The sequence below is a fragment of the Tenrec ecaudatus genome, chromosome 2 (genome assembly GCF_050624435.1).
Source record: "Tenrec ecaudatus isolate mTenEca1 chromosome 2, mTenEca1.hap1, whole genome shotgun sequence".
In the NCBI taxonomy this organism is placed as follows: Eukaryota; Metazoa; Chordata; class Mammalia; order Afrosoricida; family Tenrecidae; genus Tenrec; species Tenrec ecaudatus.
Window position 1 is genome coordinate 125,035,797 of NC_134531.1, and position 21,019 is coordinate 125,056,815.

Consider the following 21,019-nt stretch of genomic DNA (forward strand, 5'->3'; position numbering starts at 1 on the left):
TGGTCAGTAATTCCCACACAGCACAAGAAGGTAGGTCTTATTTCTGACTATTCCTATAATTTAAAAAATGGCAACAATTATTTTAGCCAACTTCAAATCTCAGTAATCACTTTTGCACAATTATGTCTACTGTCCATTTATAAGGAAACACATATTTTCCTATTTATTGATATAAATTAATGTCTTGAATTCCTTTATACGGATGAATAACTCTTTTGAAATAAGAATGAGTCACACAGATTCCCCTCCCAGGGGTGGAATACAAAATAAAATGCCTTTGTTACTTAACTAAATAGACAGGTAAAGGATTAGTCATCAGATGGGACTTATTGAGAATCTCACTGACTTTTGGAGTTGGGGGAGTTATTTCACTTTAAAAGTTAGCCTAGTTTTTAAAATAATATTTGTAGTGTAGCTACCTTGCTGAATTACATTCATTGGCAGCCTACCAAATTTAGAAATATCAAGGACCAGGTGGTTATGACAGATAAAAAATAGTTTCTCACTTTCAGTAGCAAAGAAAATAGGGTTTCTGAAAGCAGAATAGACTTACATTTCATAAATAATATTTTTCCTTCAAGAGAAGAAGAATGTATTAGAGTGTAGTGGAGGTGAATTATAATTATGAAACAGGGTATTTGCATTGATAAGTTGAAGTGAACCTTTTTACTCTTATATATAGTATTTACAATATTTCTCATTTCTTCAGAGCTAATTACACACACACACACACACACACACCAGGTATTCTGGAAAAAAGACTCCGATACAGTAAATGACAAATATTTCTTATTTTGTTATAGAAAAAGAAACATTTTCTACATGCTATAATTATGTAATTTATGGGAGTGACTAATTTGAATCTAAAAATACTCAGAATAAAACACTATTGCAAAGGAGAACCTAGTGACCAAATTGATCTGACTCTAGAAAAATAATTTGGAACAAGGAGATATCGGAAAGCAATTCATTATTTACTTTTGTATTTTTTCAGCAAGTTAAAAAATAATTACCTTAATTGTCATCTTCAGATTTGAAATGATACTAAAATTTGAGCATGTCCTTTTCCTCATGACGATGGAGAAAGGCATCAATTCCTGCTCCACCTCTTCCTCCCTAAGAGAACCTACGCCATTGATGGCAAGCACAGAGCAAGCTCTCCATTTCAGAGATAGGCAATAATGATATCTAATCAGTAGAATGTAATAAATGATAAATACAGAAAACTCCTGATGGTAGGTTCTGGCCTACCATATATTTATTTTACACCCCATGTACAACCTTCCGATTAAAATCACTTTGGGAAAATATCAGTCACAGAAAGACAAAGGAAATGAGCCGTAAGTAGGGGAGGAGAAGAGGGCCAATGGAGAGGAAAATGATTTCTCATTTTAATAAACGTTTATTAAAACTATGTGGTACCATAAACCCACTGACTGGCTGAAGGGAGGGAAAAACAGGCACAAGAGAAAATCCACTAAATCAAATGCTGCATTTTCACAAACACTCGAGTCTTCCCCCAAGCTTGAACTGCAGGGCAAGTGACCATACCCACTACGTGCTTAGAGTTCCTTTCCGTTGCTGTTTCTTTGCTGTCTCGCAGGAGGCAAGGAGTAAACCCCAGCTACCCCTAGGTTCCCTCCTGGGATCCTTGAAAGGTACCAGTTTCTTTTGTGCAACAATTCATATTTTTCACCAATGAACCTTCATTCTGTCTCCCTCCTCTTTTCCTTCCCATTCCCCCTGCTTTCCTCCCTCCCTTCCAAGTGTAAAGATAAAATGTAAAGGTAAAATAACAAAGTGTTCAACCTATAAACATAAGATCACCCAGCTTTCTGACTTAGTAACGAGGAGAGATGCTCCTGTCTGCCCCGCCTTAGGGTACTCCTTGAAAACAGCATAGGTGAAGCAACGACCAGGGCCTTCGAACTACCGACTGCAAGCAGATATTTCAAGATTGATTAAGAAGTCTTCTGCAATATATACAAGCGAATCACAAAATGAGTTCGCTTGTCTCTCAAACAGAAATTTTCATTAGTTCTATTGTTTTCTGTATAAATGTATGTATAAGTCAGCACCGATCTTGGAGTCACTTTCCTACTACCTGACTTGAATCCAAGAGGCTTGTTGGTGTTGAACTGCGATCCGCATGGTCGGCAATTGGAAACGACAGTAGCGCCTCTTGGAGAAAGACTGGGCTTCCTAACCTGATACTTGGTGGCATGAGATTCATTACTAGAGTATCAATCTAATAATGCTGTCTGTTATCTACGAGTTGACTCCTGGTGACCCTGTAAGACAGAGTGACTTCCCTGAAAGTCTCCAGCATATCATCTCACAGGTCAGGCTGCCATATCCTTCTGCCATGGAGCTGCGGGTGGGATGGGATACAACCGCTGGTCTTTTGGTTAGCAGCCTAATGCTTTAACCACTGTGCCACTAAAGTTCCTATGAGAGGTCTTAGCGGTAAATTGATCTCTCTTCTATATTGGTACCAAGGCTTCTCTTTTGCTCTATTGTCCCAATTCTTCCTTTGTTCCTTGCTTTCTTAAAAAACTTCCTTCTGTCTTTCACCTACTAGTACAGGTAGCCCTAGTTACTGCCATCGAGTCCATTTGGATTCATAGGGCAGAGTAGCCCTGCCCAGTGAGTTTTCTAGGCTGTAAATCTTTACAGTAGTAGAGAGCCTCTTATTGGTATGTGGAGCAACTGTTGGTTTCAAACTTCTTACCTAGTGCTTAGAAAGCCAGTGCATAACACACTTTGCCACCAGGGCTCCTTGTATATAGCACTACAGTGAGTACTAATGAATTGAGAGCATGAATCTTATCTTCCAGATTACAAGATAAACTAAAAGGTAAAATAAATAATATCACTCATATAATACTTTTAACTTCTGCTTCAGGGTTTTAACATACAAATTTTCATTTTGCTTGGTAAATTAGGTATTTAGTTAAATTTTAATTATGTTTTGGCCTATTGTTCATTGAATGCTTTTATCATTTACAGTTCAGCTTGCAAGGTTCTGACATGCTTTAATTCCATTGCTTTCTAATGCTTCACAAAGCATTGCTCAATACTAGAGCGTGATACTTGTGAGTACCTGCAATTGACAAAAGAAAAGCTCAATGCCATCTAAGGAGGTGATTGCATAAATATATATGTTTTCTTTTAAGGACAAGTTTTCTTATTGTTCTACCTTTTGTTTTCACATTTTAATTTTAACCAGGGTTACTTTCTTTCCCTGAAAAGCTGGGTAATAGGGCTATATTTAAGGATTTATAGCTTATTACAAAATTAAAATAGCCATTGCATGCTACTCATATTTGAGATTTATTAACTCACTTGGAATATGTATATAGGGGATCAAAATGTTCATGCGAGAAAGGATTGATGAAATTTTTGCACAGTCTTTCATCAGGAAAAAAAGCACAAAGGATCAAAATGCTTTGCAAAAACTGCTGTGGGAACTTGAACAAGTCAGCAACTCTTTTGGACTGGTATTTCTTATCAGTTGGATAATGATAGAGAATAGTTGATGATCTTGAACTGCTTTATGAATAAAAATGTTTATATTTCTTTTAGAATGTTAATTGCACTCTAAAAATTTCTTAGAAATGTACATCACAAAAGAATATATTTCTGTCATTTCCTTTGGCAATACCCCATGATACATGACCCACTATATGATGTTAGGATATATGTGAAAAGATTAATATCTTTCCACATGGCCTTAAAAGAACATTAATGTCCTTAACTTCTCTCCACTCCTCCAAGCAGTGAAGATAAAAATAAGAAATGTTACTCACTGAAAGTTTTCTGTCTATTTTTCTTGCCACACATTTTGAAGACCTTGGCATAAATTTGTGAAGAGCTTTTTCTTACTCTACAGCCCAAGTGATGTATGTGGAGAGAGAAAAATCCATAGATCCAAATATCTATCTCATAATTTCCCTATCATCTGGCTGGATAAGAGGTCTCAGGTTGAAGAGTGCTTTGCGCCTCATCTCCTCATGATCAGAGATGCCATTGAACGTGAAAAGGAGTACTGGGAATGGAAAGAATGGATACGATCGATATGCATTTGGCAAGCAAAGCAAAACCACTTCGACTTACATATATCAGAAAATCTATTTGCAATGCTGATCTGCTAAGGAGAGCAGAAGATGAAGCCAAATAGACAATATTGGTAAACTATCACTCTCATTTCTGATAGCCCAATAATAATGTCAGGCCATTCTTCTGCTGCCCTTTCTAACTAATAGTTACTGAACAACAGAGGCATGCGGATGGAATCTGTAAATGCCATTAAGATTTAAATTAAACAGCAAGCATACACCAATTTTTTATTATCCCACAAGCATAGCCTCCAAATAAAACTGCAGCATATTCTACCTCCAATAGAAACTTAAGTGAGACATTTTTCTTACATCATTTTACTAATTATTTAGTTTATCTTCACTTATGAGTTAAATATTAGTGTGGCTATTGAACCTTCCTACAGACTACTCAGAAAACACCCTGAAAAAGAGAAAGAAGCCCCCAATTATGGCAGACAGCTTTTTCTCTTTCAAATAACATGTAAGTGCAAAAAACAGAAAGGCAGTGTGCATCTGGGTAAGATGATTAAAATATATTATTCAGTCTAATGTTTTGAATATTGTATAAAATATGTTACTTTTAAATACTTATTTAAGACAGCAATCATAACTGTGAAATTCTCCTTTGCCCAGTTTATTAGCCCTATACCAATGAATAATCAATAATATTTTCAAGAGTAAAGCTTAGTAGGGAGTCTGATTGCCAACATTCTCTTTCAAAGTGCAGTTGTGATTTTTCAACTGAACTTCAACTAATCTAAAGCTCATTGTAATATCATCATCTATGGAACAGCTTTGAAGTCTATTCAAGGTTTGTAATTTAAATAGATTCAGATTTAGTCTCCTCTGACAAGCTTATTTACAGAACAGAGCTTAGAGCTCAAGAAGCAACATTTATTGCACTTCAATTTAGGCAAAATATAATAAAGGATATATAAAAATATGTGCAAAGTGTAGTTTATAAATGCATTGCTCTTACAACTTAGGAATACCAGCATAGTATGGATGAACTAATATTACAAAATATTAAAACAGTACTATTTCCACCTTGGTTTTTTCTGACACCCTCGCTCATTCAATGCCATCGAGGCGATTGTGACTCAGAGTGACCCTACTCCCGTAGCTTTACAGTCTAAGAAACACACAAGGGCAGTTCTACCCTGTCCTGTAGTGGCACTGTGAGTTGGAATCAGCTTGATGGCAGTGAGTGTGGTTTTTATGTTTATGCCAGAACCCGATATCTTAAGAGGTCAACTCTCTTACTTTTTAAGATGTAAGGAAATAATAACAACAGTAAAGACCTAAAGAAAGAAAATTTTAAAAGATAGTTTGGGGGAGGTTGTTGGTGAAGACTTTCCAGTGAGTGAAACAGTGCCCCCCTCTATTAGTCTAGATAAGGGGATGGTTCTAGGAAATCACCGGGGGCGTCATATACACGGTACCACACACTAGAGACTTCAGAGTCACTGTACCAAAAAGAACTGGTCAGCGTTCAACCATTTCAAGGGGTAGATCATGATCAAGAGCCAATACAATGGGAGACATGGATCCAACTGCACAGAGGCACTAGTTTAAAGCAAGACTCCGGATATTGATAGAATATCAACTGAAATGTGGAAACAAATGAATGCAGGGATAGAGGTGATCATTCATCTATGCCAAACCTTTTAGAGGACAATTTGTCCAATTAACGGAAAGGGATCCGTTTTGTGTTCATTCCAAAGAAAAGTGTCCAAACAATATGGAACTTATCAAACAATACTATTAACATCACATGCAAGTGAATTTTTGCTGGAGATAATTCAAAATGACTCATAATCAGTTTCTCGACTCCTCACTAACCCCCAACCCAAACCTGCAGTTTTCAGGTCCATGTTTACTTATAGAGAACCTGTCAAGCTGGATAACTTCACTGTCAGTTTTCTGAAGCTAGAAATTACCCAGAGTCGCTGGTAGATTTGAACTACCAAACTTTTAGTTAGCAGTCCCATGCTGAACCTCCTATGGCAGGGGAAGAACACGCAAAGGCTAACTTGTTAGAGGTGATAGATAACTAATATACACACCCAAGCATTCTTTCTTTGTCAAACAATTTACTCAGGTCATATTTAGATTTATAAATTAATGTTTGTGGGATTCAGTTGCCACATATCTGTTGCTGTCTTCCTTACCAGCCTCTGTTTTCTAGAATGGAAGTTTCTCTACTGATCTGTAATTATCAAGAAATTGCTATCATCTATATATTTTTAAGCCTACAATTCTTGTCATTAACGTAATAACAATGGAATCTTAAAAACCCGCCATGACAAGAATTTAGGCAGAACAATAATCGTGTAATGAAGGCATAGGAGGAACTATTGTCACGTGAGCTAAGTAATCATTGTGTTTCTTATAGGAATCTGTACTCCATCTATGAAATAGAAAAAAAACAACAGGACTATTTCCAAAAACGTTCCTCTATTATGTGAATAGGTATGTTGACAAAGTTTTGTTTAATTAGTCAGACTAGTCACAAAGCAACTTGTGCTAAAACTTATAATGTGTAAGATTAACTATGTTATCTTGCCCCAGATCAGCTTCTCCACATAAATCAATTATGTCGGTAGCGTTTTTCATTAAGCAGAATTGAAAATGTATCATTGCTTTTCACTCTCACTTATTGCAGTCCCAACATCTAATGAATAATTAATTTTGAATATTTTAAAGCACTTTGTAAGGCATCTACTGTAGACTGCATTTGTAGGATACGAAAGTGAGTAAGATCACATCTGCTCTTCAAAAAGATGCATAGTTTGCATTTATCCCTTCTATATTTCTAGTGATGCTAAAAGAAGCGTACCATATATACTCGTATATAAGCCGAGTTTCTCAGCATATTTCTATGAAGTTTTTGTGGTAAATTAGGTGCCTTGGTTGATATTCGGGTTGGTTTATACTCGAGTATATACAGTAACTATATTCTCTGCCTTCACCTTCTCACATCATATTTATAAGGAACATTGCTGCCAGATTAATCATAGCAAACAACTCTTTGTGTTAATTATATCCATTGTCAAAAATCTGTGGACATTCCACTTTTTCTGCAGAATTATGCTACTTTTGTCTTTGCTGGGTACTCAGGACACTGAGCAATATTTCTCCAGTCCCGTGTTGAAGCACTTCTGTCCACTTCTGCAGGTCCTTTAATCCATCCTAACAAGTCTATGTACTGTTCCCACACACGTGCGCATGCGCGCGCACGCACACACGTATGAACATACCATACATACTCTTTGGGAGACTGGGTTAGAAGATTACATGGCCTGAGAACAGAAGCCTACCTTTATCTAGGTGTTCATCCTTAATATAGAGGTCTCAGATAATAATTGTCCTGTGGATTAACTAATTACACTCTACATCATGGTTTCCAGGTACCTTGATGACATGGGTGTTTCATGGTTTCATCAGTGTTTTTCAGGATGCATATTTTTCCATCATATATATGGACCAAGGTTTCTTTATTCATCTTCTTCTGCTGGGCATTTGAGCTGTTTTCAGGTTCTTGCTATTGTGAACTGTGCCACAATAAACATGGAGGAGATATGTCTCTTCAGTTATGTCTCTTATTTCATTGCCATATATGCCTAGCAGCCATATTTCTGGGTCATAAGGGATTTTTATTCCCAGTTGTTCTAGTTAGTGCTCTACTGGTACGCACAATCATTGTGCATGTTTTAATGATGTCTCGAAAGTGTGTGTGTGTGTGTGTGTATATATATGCATATGTATATATAATAGATGTATGAATACAATTTGAGCTCACTCTTAATATAGTCCTGAGAGAATTAAGAACAATTAGTTCTTAGAATATGACCCTGCTCAATATTTGCCCTCTTAAGACATCACTGAAGATATGAGTGCTACTGAAAAGTGTGGTGAAACAAAGCAGTTGTTGCCTAGCTTTCAGAAAGAATAGCATCTGGAATTTTAAAGGGTTCTCTTACAACAAGCAGCCATCTACATGAGGTGTCAGCTAAGTCTACATGGAAGAAGCACATTAGCCTATCTGATCCAGAAATTGTAATAATAAAATCCAAATCCAGAAAAGGAATTGTATTACAGCTTCAATTCTGAAGACCAGGCTTTATAGAAGGCTACAGCTGAGAGTGAGAGTCAAAAATCCATTTGGTGGGTCCCCACATGGATTGAAACTCTGGTGAATTCCCCTCTGTTTATGGATCCGGCTTGTGAATGCTATCAGACAGGATGCGTTGTGAGATGGATTACTGAAGATGTAACTAGGCTAAAATGTGACAGCTTGTCATTTCCTCTCCCTTTTGATACATTTTGTATTTGTTCCAGTTTTTTATATTTTCAGATTTCTTTCTGACTGAAATTTTTCTCACTTTATTTTTGTCATTATTGCTAGGTTATTTTTGTTTCATTTTGGTTTTGTTTGTTTTTTCTGTATATGAAATCCAGTATAGGTAAATCCATAGAAAGAGTACCTATATTTTTTCTAGGGGCATGGCAGGGGATGTTGGGGATAGGGTGTGGGGTGAGGAGCAAACAATAATGAATACAAGAAAGAGGAAGCTGTCATAAAATTTATTGTGGTGATGATTGCACAATTCTTTCAAATATGGTTGAACTATTGAATTGTATGATATGTGAATTATCTATAAATAAAACTGTTTTAAAAAATAGAATGTATGGTGAAACTGCTTGCTGATATTCCCAACACAATCTCTGATGCTAAAAACTGTTGCCTGGATTATATGGAATTCTATCAAAAATACTCAAAGTGCTCTAGAAGCTTCTGGTCAATTGATATCAATATTCAAGGAAATTAAAATTCACTGTAATCCGTCAAGTTGCAGTTATCCATGCTGTATCACTTTATTTTATTAAGATGTCTCTGTAGGTGATAGAGAGTAGTAATAGTATTTCCTTTAAAATTTCCTTTTACTTTATTAAATAGAATATCTGTCTCTTGAAGTTGTGTGGGTTAAGGGGAAAGGAGATAGGAATTCTTCCACTTTGGTTTTACCATACACAGTTAAGTTCTGTTGTGTAGAAAAGAGATATGTATCAATAACTACAATATCAATTTTATAAACCTCTTCCCTCTCAGCATATAAAAATTAATTACTTAGGACAAAACTGTTGCAAAAAACCTATGTTGCACATTATTTTACCATAAATACAATTTCACATATTTCATGTCCATTTTTTCTAAGTATAATTTACGCTTTTAACTGATTTTGACTTTGAGCTAATTATACAATGTAACTTTTTAATTGGATTCTGTATTGCAGTTCCTTTAATATAGTTAAAATTGTAGAATTAGAAGTTTGAAGGGGGCTTGATACATACTAAAGGGTAAGGAAACTGAGTCCTAGAGGCTTGGAGGCATTGCTAGTTAAGAATTTACAGTATTAGGCCCAAGTCTTATATCTGGACACCCCAGTACTTTTACTACAACATGCAGAATATAAGATACCAAACCCACTAACAGATTTATATTATAGAAATTAAAATTAAACAATATGAACTATAAATTTTCTCATAATCAGTTCAAGATATATCTAACAAAAACTTTCAAATACAAGACAAGAAATATAGAGTATTTTTTAATTAATTTTGATGATTAGAATTTTAGGGTTGATTATTTGGAACGAAAAGGAAGCTTCTGCTCCATTACATTCTCTTTCTTTCAATAAATTTAGAATAAACACTAAATAAACCAAAGCTAAAGTAAGTTTGAGCAGGCAAGCAAAAGCTCTTTATAGAAGATCAAAGTGATTTAGTGTTGAAAGGTAAATCTCCTAGGTTTTCGATTTGAAATTCAAAGCCCTCTTTAATATTTAATTTAATGCCACAGAGTTGTTCAAAGTCAATGGGGGTGGCAGATCTCTAAGAAAGCAAGGAGAAAGTGCTTTAGCTTAAAAGTGAGCTTTTTCCTTCTTTTCTTAAACTCTAAGATGAAACTGGAGATCCAATAAGAAGAATGACGGAGAAAGGGAGCTGTTTTCTAACTCACAGATTTCTTAGTGTTGGTCATTTGGAAGGTCCAGTACCTCCTTCCCATGCACACCTGCACTTGGTGATATGAGTCAGATAAAGGAGTGGAGCCTTGAGGATCTTCATTTGCTGATGGGGCATGACTCAAAGTAAGAAGGAACAGCTGCAAAATTTTGCTAGTGATTGGAACGTGGAATGTGCAAAGTATGAATCAAGGAAAATTGAATGTGGTTGAAAACAAAATGGATAAAGATAGCCTATTCATTAGTGAGCAGAAATGGACTAGTATTGGCCATTTTGAATCATAAAATCATATGATTTACTATGCCAGAAATAACACAGTCAAGAGGAATGATGTGGCATTAATTTTCAGAAAGGACATTACAACCAAGTACAATACTATCTGTAATAAGATGATATCTTTAAGGAAATCCAATCAATACAACTATTATTGAAATTTATGCACCACCCACAAAAGATAATGAAGAAGAAATTAAAGAACTCTACCAATAAATTCAGTCTAAAATTGATCATGCATGCAATCAAAATGCACTCAATTATTGGTGATTGGAATGAAAAAGCTGGAAATAAGTAAGGAAGAGTAGTTTGAAAATAGGAACTTGGTGATAGAAATGAAGCTAGAAACACCATGATAAAACTTTGCAAAATACTGAAAAAGCTCCATATGAGCAGCTAAAACAGACCATCAATTGCTCACGTAAAAATTTAGGATTCAAATGAAGAAAGTTAAAACAATTCCATGAACACAAAATATGACTTGGAAGTTATCTGACCTGACTTTTAAGAATATCTCAAGAACAGAGATAAAGCACAAAACTCTAATGACAGAAGACCAAAGGTAATATGGGAGGACATCAAGACCATCCATCATGAAGAAAAAGACAGACAAGAAAGAAAAGATCAAAGTGTATGTCAAAAGAGACCCTGAAGTTTGATTTTAATCATAGGGTAGCTAAAGAAAATGGAACAAAGGATGACAGCAAAGAGCTAAATTGAAAATTTCAGAGGACAGCTGGAAAAGGCAAGGACAAATATAATCATTAAATATGCAAAGACTTAGAGTTAGAAAACCAAAGGGAAGAACACATTCGGCATATCTGAAACTAAAAGAACTCAATTAAAAAATCCAAGTCTCATTTTGAATCTTGAAAGGTTCTCTGGGAAAATATTGAATGATGTGGAAGCATTGAGGGGGAAGGAAAATAGTACAAAGAATCACTGTACCAAACAGAACTCGTCAACAGTCTACCATTTCAGGCGACAGCACATGAGCAAGAACCAATGTTGCTGAAGAAAGAAGTTCAAGCAGCACTGGATACATTAGGCAAAAACAAGGCTCCCGGAATTGATGAAATACCAACTGAAAAGTTTCCAGAAGATAATGAAGTATTGGAAGCATGCATTTGTCTATGCCAGGAAGTTTGGAAGACAGCTATTTGGTCACTTGACTAGAAGAGAACCATATTTGTGCCTATTGCAAAGATAAGTAACCCAATAGAATGTTCGAACTGTAGAACAGTATCATTGATATCATACTCAAGTAAAATACAATGAGAGCAAAGGTACTAAGACCCTGAGGAGTCCCGATTATAGACTTCTGACTGGGAGCAGCGCTGAACACCACATGTTAACTGATGGTTGGTTACCCAAAAGGGGCCCACACTGAAAATCTAAAGGTTGACTGGGGATGGAAGTGCAGGCACTAGACCTTCCATCCTTGACAGCAGCAAGAACCATGGGAACTTGTTAGAGGCACGCCCTTCGGCCAAGAAGGATGAGGACTAAAAGTGCTGTTAGGTAAGCAGGTCCTGGGATATTGAACCTGGAGAAAAATGGGCACTGGACTGATGGATTATAACAAGTCTTCCTCCTGTTAACAGAGAGATATTCATCTACTCTGAGCCCAGACAACAACTAGACATGGAACTATTTACATGATGTATTTATTTACTTATTATTTACTTATTTATGGTATTATTTAAGATAGACAGGATAAACAAGCCCAAGGAGACAGCAACAGGATCAATGGTTCTGAAGGTGGCAGGGTAGTGGTTATGAGAGGGGAGGAGGGTGGGGAAGGGAGCAGTGAGCCAGCAATGACAGGAACAGGGGGAACAAGGGTACTACATCAAATGGTGAGGAGGGTGTAGCATCCCTGGTCATGTTTGATCAACTGAAACATCTGAGAGGAACTATGGAGAGGTGAACAGTGGGTAATCATGATGGTGGGGCAGAGGAAAGAAAAAAGAAAAAGTGAAAGGTAAAGAAAGTAAAAATTGTATCAATATAGGTATAAACACAGATATGTTTATACATAAATATACAAAGTTATAAAGATAAATTCAACAGGAAAGAAGATTGAGTTTGGGCCTCCACTAAAATCTTACCTCAGTACAAGAATGACTTTTTCTAATAATTTGCCACTGTATGATATTCACCTTCCCAGCTTGATTGCTGAAGACAAAAGCAAAAACAAATGTGAAGAAAGTGGATGGTGCCCTTCTATTGAAAGATATAAAATCTTAAAAACTTGAATTTAAATAAGTGTCCATCTAGCAGGGATGAAACAAAGCCCACATGGAAGAAGCACATCAGCCTATGTGATCATGAGGTGTTGGCATGACTAGGTATCAGGAGTTTTAAAAAAAGCAATCAAATGAAAGTGAAGGAGCATGAACAAAGTGGAGGTCCAAAACCCACCTAAAGATAATTGGACACAAGGGCTACACAGAAGGGATGCTAAATGCAGGATGCTCTATAGCACTGATGAACACAACCAACCTCTTGTTCTTTAATATTTCTTCCATTCACTCTTACGTTTCTTGCTTACTTCGTTAACCTAGTTGAACATGAGTATGTTCATGTGTATAATTAAGATTATATAATGGATGAAAGCCAAGATAACCCTTCTGTGGTAGCTATATAATTGTCAATTTAAGAATTAAGAGTGTAGGGATGGAGTCTAGCTTGTCTATCAGATCATAGCTAAGAAAGCTTCTGTGTGGGCATGCCCTTTTCCTGAGAATTCTGGGAAATCCAGTACTTCCTCCTTGGAGGCAGGAGACACTTCGCTCTCTGTCACTCCCTGCTCTGGCAGACATTGCAGCTGATAAGACACATGGAACTACACTATTTTGGAGAAGCCACATGGACCTACCCTGATGCAACCAGACCTCTGAAGCCAGAGACGCCATGTAGAGACCCCTGACAGAGCTGAGATGCTTACAATGCCACTGGATCCAAAGACTTTCTACCCACTGACCTGTGATTATCCTGCATTCGGCATCATTGCATGTGTTTTGTGAGACTGAAGAGGACTTTATAGATTGGTACTGAACATATGGCCTAGTATCAGACTTACGGAGGTGGACCACACTGGGTTGGGATGCTTTCTCAATGTTCAATTTCTCTTGTATATAAAATTCTTTCTTATACATATGCGTGTTTATTAATTGGTTTCTCTAGTCTACCCAGACTAACACACCTCAGAAACAGTTATGAGTCATGAGTCCCTGAAGGTAGGGGAAGAGAGTGGGATGACAGTATAATCCCACTAAAAGGGAATGAATTTCAGAATTGTAAGGGAATGGATATATTGGATCGTATAAGACAGATAATAATAATAACAATTATTATGACTATAGCATAGCAATAAGGGTTTCTGAGGGTAGGGGGAGGGAGAAAGGAGAGCTGATACCAAGGAGTTCAAGATGAATGAAAATGTTTTCAAACTGATGGTGGCAACAGCTGTGTACGCATGCATGATAGAATTAAATTGTTACAACAACTGTAAGAGCTCCCAATAAAATTCTTTTTAAAAATTTGTTGAAGATCAAAACAACAGTTGCAGCAGTTACATTGACTGGAAACTTCAGAAAATTTCAGCTGGATTCAAAAGAGGACATGAAACAAGGCATATCATTGCTGGTGTCAGATGGATCTTGGCTCAAAGCAGAGAGTACCAGAAAAATGTTTAATTTGTATTTTATGGGCTACGTAGAGGCATTCAACTGTGTGGGCCATAATAAACTACGGATGACCTTGAGAAGAATGGGAGTTCCATAACGCTTCATTGTGCTCATGAGACATTGGTGCATGAATCAAGAGGCAATTGTGTGAACAGAACAAAGGACTGCTGACTAGTTTAAAACTAGGTAAAGTGTGCATCAGGGTTTTACCTTCTCACCATACTTATTCAACCAGTACACTGAACAAATCAGAGTAGCTGCATTCTATGAAGAAGTATATGGCATAAGGATGAGAAGAAGGGTTACATGTGGATGACACGACCTCGCTTGCTGAAAGTGAGGAGGACTTGAAGCACTTGCTGAAGAAGATCAAAGATTACACACACTATGAAGAAGTCAAAATGTTCTCAACTGAATCAATAGGTAACATCATGATAAATGGAGAAAAGATAGAAGTTGTCAAGGAATTTTTCTTGCTTGGATCCACAATCAATGCTCATTGAAGCAACTATCAAGACAGCAAAAGATGTACTGCCTTAGCTAAATCTGCTGCTCAAGACTTCTTTAGAGTATTAATGTAAGACTGTTACTTTAAAGACTGAGATACACCTGGCCCAAGTCACGGTAATTTTCATTGCCTCATATTGATGTGCAAAATGGACATTGAAGAGAAAACATTGAAGAAGAATTAATGCACTTGAAATGTGGTCCTGGATAAGAATATTCAAAGTACCATGAAATGCTAAAGAATAAACTAGAATAAACTGATATGTCTTGGGAAAGTACAGCCAGAGTGTTCTTTAGCGGGAAGGATGGCAATGCACAATCTTAAATGCCTTGGACATGTTGTCAGGAGAGGCTAGTCCCTGCAGAAGGACACCTGCTTGGTAAAGTGGAGGGGCATTGACCAAGAAGGAGGCCCACCAAAGATGAACTGACACAGTGGCTGCGACAAAGGGCTTCTGCAAAGGAACAATTATAAGGATGGTGCAGGAGCATGTAGTATTTCACTCCAGTCTGCATCAGATTATTCTGGGCAGGGATTCACTCAGTGGCACCTAACAATAAAACAGCAAAAACATACAATGATGTTTGAGTGAGCTAATATTTAGATCCCTTGCAGACCTAAAATTCAGAAGTCCTCTTAAATTTTTTTCACATGTAAACAACATATATTCACATAATTAAGTCATTCATACAAATAGTTCCATAAAGAACTGGAGGAAATCATGCTAAGTGAAGCCAGTCAGGTACAAAGGACAAGTACAACATGAGTCCGCTGAGGTAAGTATTTAAAATAAATGCAAAAGGGGAATAGGTAAAAAACTACTGTATACAAACGTTTTTGGGGTGAGGACTGTGTAGTATGGCAAAGACCAGATCAAATCCAGGGATGCACATAGTAGACAACTGGGGAGGAAGTGGGGAAAACAAAAGGATTAATATAAGGAAGAAAAGGGCTGCAGGGGCATGGGGCGCTAACTCACCCAAGGGGAGGGTACTGATTATATCTCCACAGGGAAAGAGGGACCAGATTTCAACCCAGTGCCCCAAGGTGTGAATGCAACATTCCGGCCTGGAGTAGGGAACCAGTGGAGAGGGCTGAGGGGCTGACCCCAGTACCAAATATTAGGTTGATGGCTGCCGGTACCCCCAGAAGAATTTGTTTCAAAGGACGACACTGATTCTGCAGCTCTGGGAGAAGGACATATCTGATCAGAGCACATGGGAGCAGATGAAGGGGGAGGAGGAGAGAGTGGAGCACAGCCTGGTCCACCAGGCCGTGAGGATGATGTTCCTGAGTAGAGCAGCCAGTCCACAGAGAGGACAACATGGCTGTCCTCATTAAGAGACATGATGCCCCTCATGGGTCCATGGCGCTACAGGGGACAGCACCGGAGACACAGTGTGGGAATTGCGCCTGACCTGATCCCACCACACTGAGGCAAAGCACTGGGGTAGTGCAGCGGAACAGCAAGGGAATGGAGCAGCAAGGTCCCCAGGGAATGCTGAAAGTGGACTTTGGGGCCAAGGCGTGGTGCCCCAACAGACTGTACTGGAAAACACTCCTAAGGGCCAACAAACGATCCCTAAACTAACTACAAGTTTTTCTTTCTTGATGTGTTTTGTTTTGTTCTTTGTCAGTGGTTTTTTGTTGTTGTTTTGTTGTATACTGTTGCTTTGTTTTTCTCTGTCTTGTTTCTGTTCATGTTATTATCTCCATAGGCCTGTCTAAATAAGATCAGCTGGATGAACTATCGGGAAGAAAAACAATGGGACTGACAATTCCAGTTGGACATGGGAGAGGGGGAGGTGGGGGGTAAGGAAGTGGTGTAAACAAACCCAGGGACCAGGGAACATCAAGGGATGCAAATGGGTGGTGAGGTGGGTGTGGCAGGCCTGGTAGGGAATGATCAAGGGTAAGGTAATGAAGAGGTATTGCTAAAACCCAGGTGGGGACGGAGCATGATAGTGGGACAGGAGGAAAGTCAAGGGAAATAGAGGAAAGAGCTAGGAGGCAAAGGCCATTTATAGAGGTCTAGACAAAGACATGTACATATGCATATATATATATATATGGATGGGGAAATACATCTATGTGCCTATATTTATAGGTTTAGTATTAAGGTGGTGGAAGGACCTTGGGCCTCTACTCAAGCACTCCCTCAATGCATAAATACATTCTTCTATTAAATTGGCATTCTATGATGCTCACCCTGCCGACACAACAGCTGAAGACAAAGTGGGTGAACAAGCAAATGTGGTGAAGAAAGCTGATGGTGTCCGGCTATCAAAAGAGATAGCGTCTGGGGTCTTAAAGGCTTGAAGATAAACAAGCAGCCATCTAGCTTAGAAGCAACAAAGCCCACATGGAAGAAAACACCAGCCTGTGTGATCACGTGGTTCCATAGGGATCAGTTATCAGGCATCAAAGAATAAAAAATCATATCATTGGGTGCACACCTCCATGATACAATCGCCGAGGACAAACAGGTGCATAAGCAAATGTGAAGAAAGCTGATGGTGCCCGGCTATCAAAAGAAATACTGTCTGGGGTCTTAAAGGTTTGAAGGTGAACAAGCGGCCATCTAGCTCGGAAGCAACAAAGCCCACATGGAAGAAGCACACCAGCCTGTGAGATCACGAGGTGTCGAAAGGATCAGGTATAGGCATCATCAGAAAAAAATATATATTACCATAGTGAATGAAGGGGGAAGTGCAGAGTGGAGACCCAAAGCCCATTCATCAGCCACGGGAGATCCTCTCACAAAGGGGTCTAGGGGAGGAGATGAGTCAGTCAGGGTGCGATGTAGCACCGATGAAGTATTTATATAGCTTTCCTCCAGTTCCTAAATTCTTCCTCCCCCCAAACTATGATGATCCGAATTCTACCTTGCAAGTCTAGACAGAGCAGAAGATGTACACTGGTGCAGATAGGAGTTGGAGGCACAGGGAATCCAGGGTGGATGATACCTTCAGGACCAGGGGTGTGAGTGGTGATACTGGAAGGGTAGAGAGTGAGTGGGCTGGAAAGAGGGAACCGATTACAATGATCTACATGTGACCTCTTCCCTGGGGGACAGACAACAGAGAAGGGGGTGAAGGGAGACATCGGACAAGGCAAGATATGACAAAATAATAATTTACAAATTATCAAGGGCTCATGAGGGAGGGGGGGGTGGGGGGGAGGGGAAAAAGAGGACTTGATGCAAAGGGCTTAAGTGGAGAGCAAATGCTTTGAAAAATCATTAGGGCAAAGAATGTAAAGATGTGCTTTATACAATTGATGTATGTATGGATTGTGATAAGAGTTGTATGAGTTCTTAATAAAATGTTGTTTTTTTTAAAAAGACACTCATGCCACAGCTACACCTGGAGGGATAGAGTCGATGGAAAAACTAATTCCAGGCAAGCTCAGGAAATGATGAAAATGGTGTTGTGACTTAGACTCTACTGAATGCACCACAGATTATTTAGTAATTGCTATTATTACTCTTATGAAGTTTAACACATACAGGGAAAATATGCTAGTTGTACTTAGAGTTAAAAATAATAATAACAAAACTCACCTTGTCTTATCATGTACCTTGAGTTTTTAATACATTTGGATTAAAATATTAAATGTAATGCTACCATATTAAAAATTAAATAGGTGGGAAAAATTTATAAAAGAAAATTTACGCAGTCAATACATTTTCCAGTGATGGTGGTAACATATGTACAAATGTGCTCGAGACAATTGCTGTATAGATTGTTATAAGAGCTGCAAGTGCCCTAATAAAATGACTTATTAAAATAAAAAATAGTTCCATAATTTGGCCAAATCATAGCTTGACATAATTTAATATTAATAGCATAACCATGAAAATGGCATTAATTTACTAAGTGCTTATTCTGTGCCAAATGTTTCTAGTTAGTTTGCATGGATTGACGTATAGCATGGTTTAAAATCAGGAAAGGAGTGGCCATGGTGGGATCCTCTCTCCATATTTATTCCATTTGTATGCTGAGAAAATCAACAGAGAAGCTGCAGTGTATGAAGAAGAATTTGGCATCAGGATTAGAAGACGTCTTATTAACAATCTTTAAAATGCAGATGACACAACCTTGCTTCCTGAATGTGAGGAAGAATTGAAGCATTTTGCCTGACAACCAACTCCTAGTGTTTGTACCCATGTGAGGATTTACTTTGTACAAGTGATTAATTCAGATATTAAAAATTAGCCTATATTGGTTCAATTTTCCTCTCTCACTGGTGTTTTAAAAATTAGTACCACAATCTAATAAATGACACTATTACTAGAAGATCCTTATGCTCCAAGTAAACCATCAATAAGATGCTCTATCATAAATTAACAAGGGAGTCTCTAAGGAGAGCCAGAGCCAGATAAAATCATAGATCCAGGAGGAAAATTTGAGCTCACAATTTTTCCTTGCTCCATTCTAAAAACATTTAGTTTTTATGACATGTTCCTACTTGATACTTTCCCACATGAAAGAAATAAAAAAGATACGGGTACTATGTGTGATGAAGAAATTAGATAGTGTCCGAATATCAGATAGAATAGGCTCTGGGTATTAAAGGCTTATTTCCAAACAAGCAACCATATAAATCCACATGGAATAAGAACAGCTACATCCCTGACGCCAGGATTATAAATTATATGATACAAAGCCAAACAAGGAAATCGTATCAGAGTTTAAATTGTGCAACCCCAGTTTGCAGAAGGCTGTAGATGAGAGTGTAAGCCCAGAATGCGTTGTGAGATCTATCCAGGAAAAGAGCCTCTGGTGATTCCCCTCTCACCATAATTGAGGGATGGGACTCTGCTGGTTGCCAACCTGAGACTACTGGAGAGGTGACTATAGTCGATTAAAATAAGCCTGAGTTGAAAGGTTACCTTGTCACTTGATCTCCCTTCTGATCCAATTGTGCTTGATCTTGTTTTCAATATTTTCTGTTTTGTTTGTTTGATTTTGGTTTTCATATTGGGGTCTGTCTCTGGTTTTTATTTTGTCATCGTGGGTAGCCTTCTTGGCTCTGCTATGTGCTTTTCTATTTTTCTGTCTATGAAACCCAGGATGGATGAACTTATAGAGACAACAATTGGAATCAGGGTTCCCGGGGAGTATGGTGTGGGAGACGGAGAGGGGCGGTGGGTAAAGGAGAGCTGATATCAAGGAATTCAAGAAGGAAGAAAATGTTTTGAAACTGATTGTGGTAGCAATTGTACAATAGTATTTGATGTGATTAAACTATGGAAGGATGTCTTGATTAGCTTCTAATTAAATGTCTTGGGGAAAAAAATAAGGGAGAGATCAAAAGCCAAACTGCACTGGGCAAATATCCTGCACATGACTTATTTCAAGCAGTGAAACAAATGAAGATGTACTTTTGAGAGCGAAGGTGTCCTTGACCCAAGCCATAGCATTTCCAATGGCCTCATATGCATGCGGATGGTGGAAATTGCAGAAGGAACACCAGAGGAAACGTGATGCATTTGAACTGTGGTGCTGGAGAAGAATTTTGAAAGTACCATCATTTGTCAAACAAAACTGTCTCTGAAGAAGCACAGCCAGAGGTCTCCTTAGAGGTCAGGATGGGGAGATTTCTGACATATTTTGGTCAGCAGAGACCAGTCCCTGGCGAAAGGCACCCTGCTTGGTAAGGTAGAGGAGTACTTCAAAGGAGGAAACCCCTCAGTCAGATGGATTGACACAGTGGTTGCAACAATGGGCTCAAGCACAGGGACACTTGTGAGGATGGAGCCAACCCCCGGGCAGTGCTTCATTCCACTATGTGGGAACCAGCTCCATAGAGATGGCACATTTCAAAGCAACATCCTGCTTCGTCATTCCTGAGAACTGTAGGTACCATTTCAATGTGATGTTTAACTCCTGACTTTAAAAATTGAGCGAAAACTAAAACTGTTTAACATTCTTTAATCCTCAAGTATTCATAAAAATATTGCAAATCCCTAGATTAAATTGACCCTATAAAATCCTGAATATTAATATTAAATTATATCAGATTTGCAAAAAATGTACACAACCTCCATTTTTAGCTGTGTATAATTTTAATAATATTACATATCTTAGTACTTTTCCTTTACTCTTTTAAGCAAACAATGCCTTTTCATTAGCTGCCCTCATTGTTTTCAGTCACCAGTTATATTATAATTTCTCAGATTCACTCTTTTGCTATAATATGATTCATCACATTTTAAGATAAACATTAAATTCAACAAATATTTTTTCTTTCTATCATACTTCATCTGATAAATGCAAATAGAACAGGAAATTGTTTCTGTGTCCTGTGTTAGAGGCTAAGATAGAAGTGACATGATATGTCATTCCTACTATGAATGTCGATCCATCAGCTTTTAATTAAAAGAGAAAAGATGTAAACCACAGAATTAATAAATC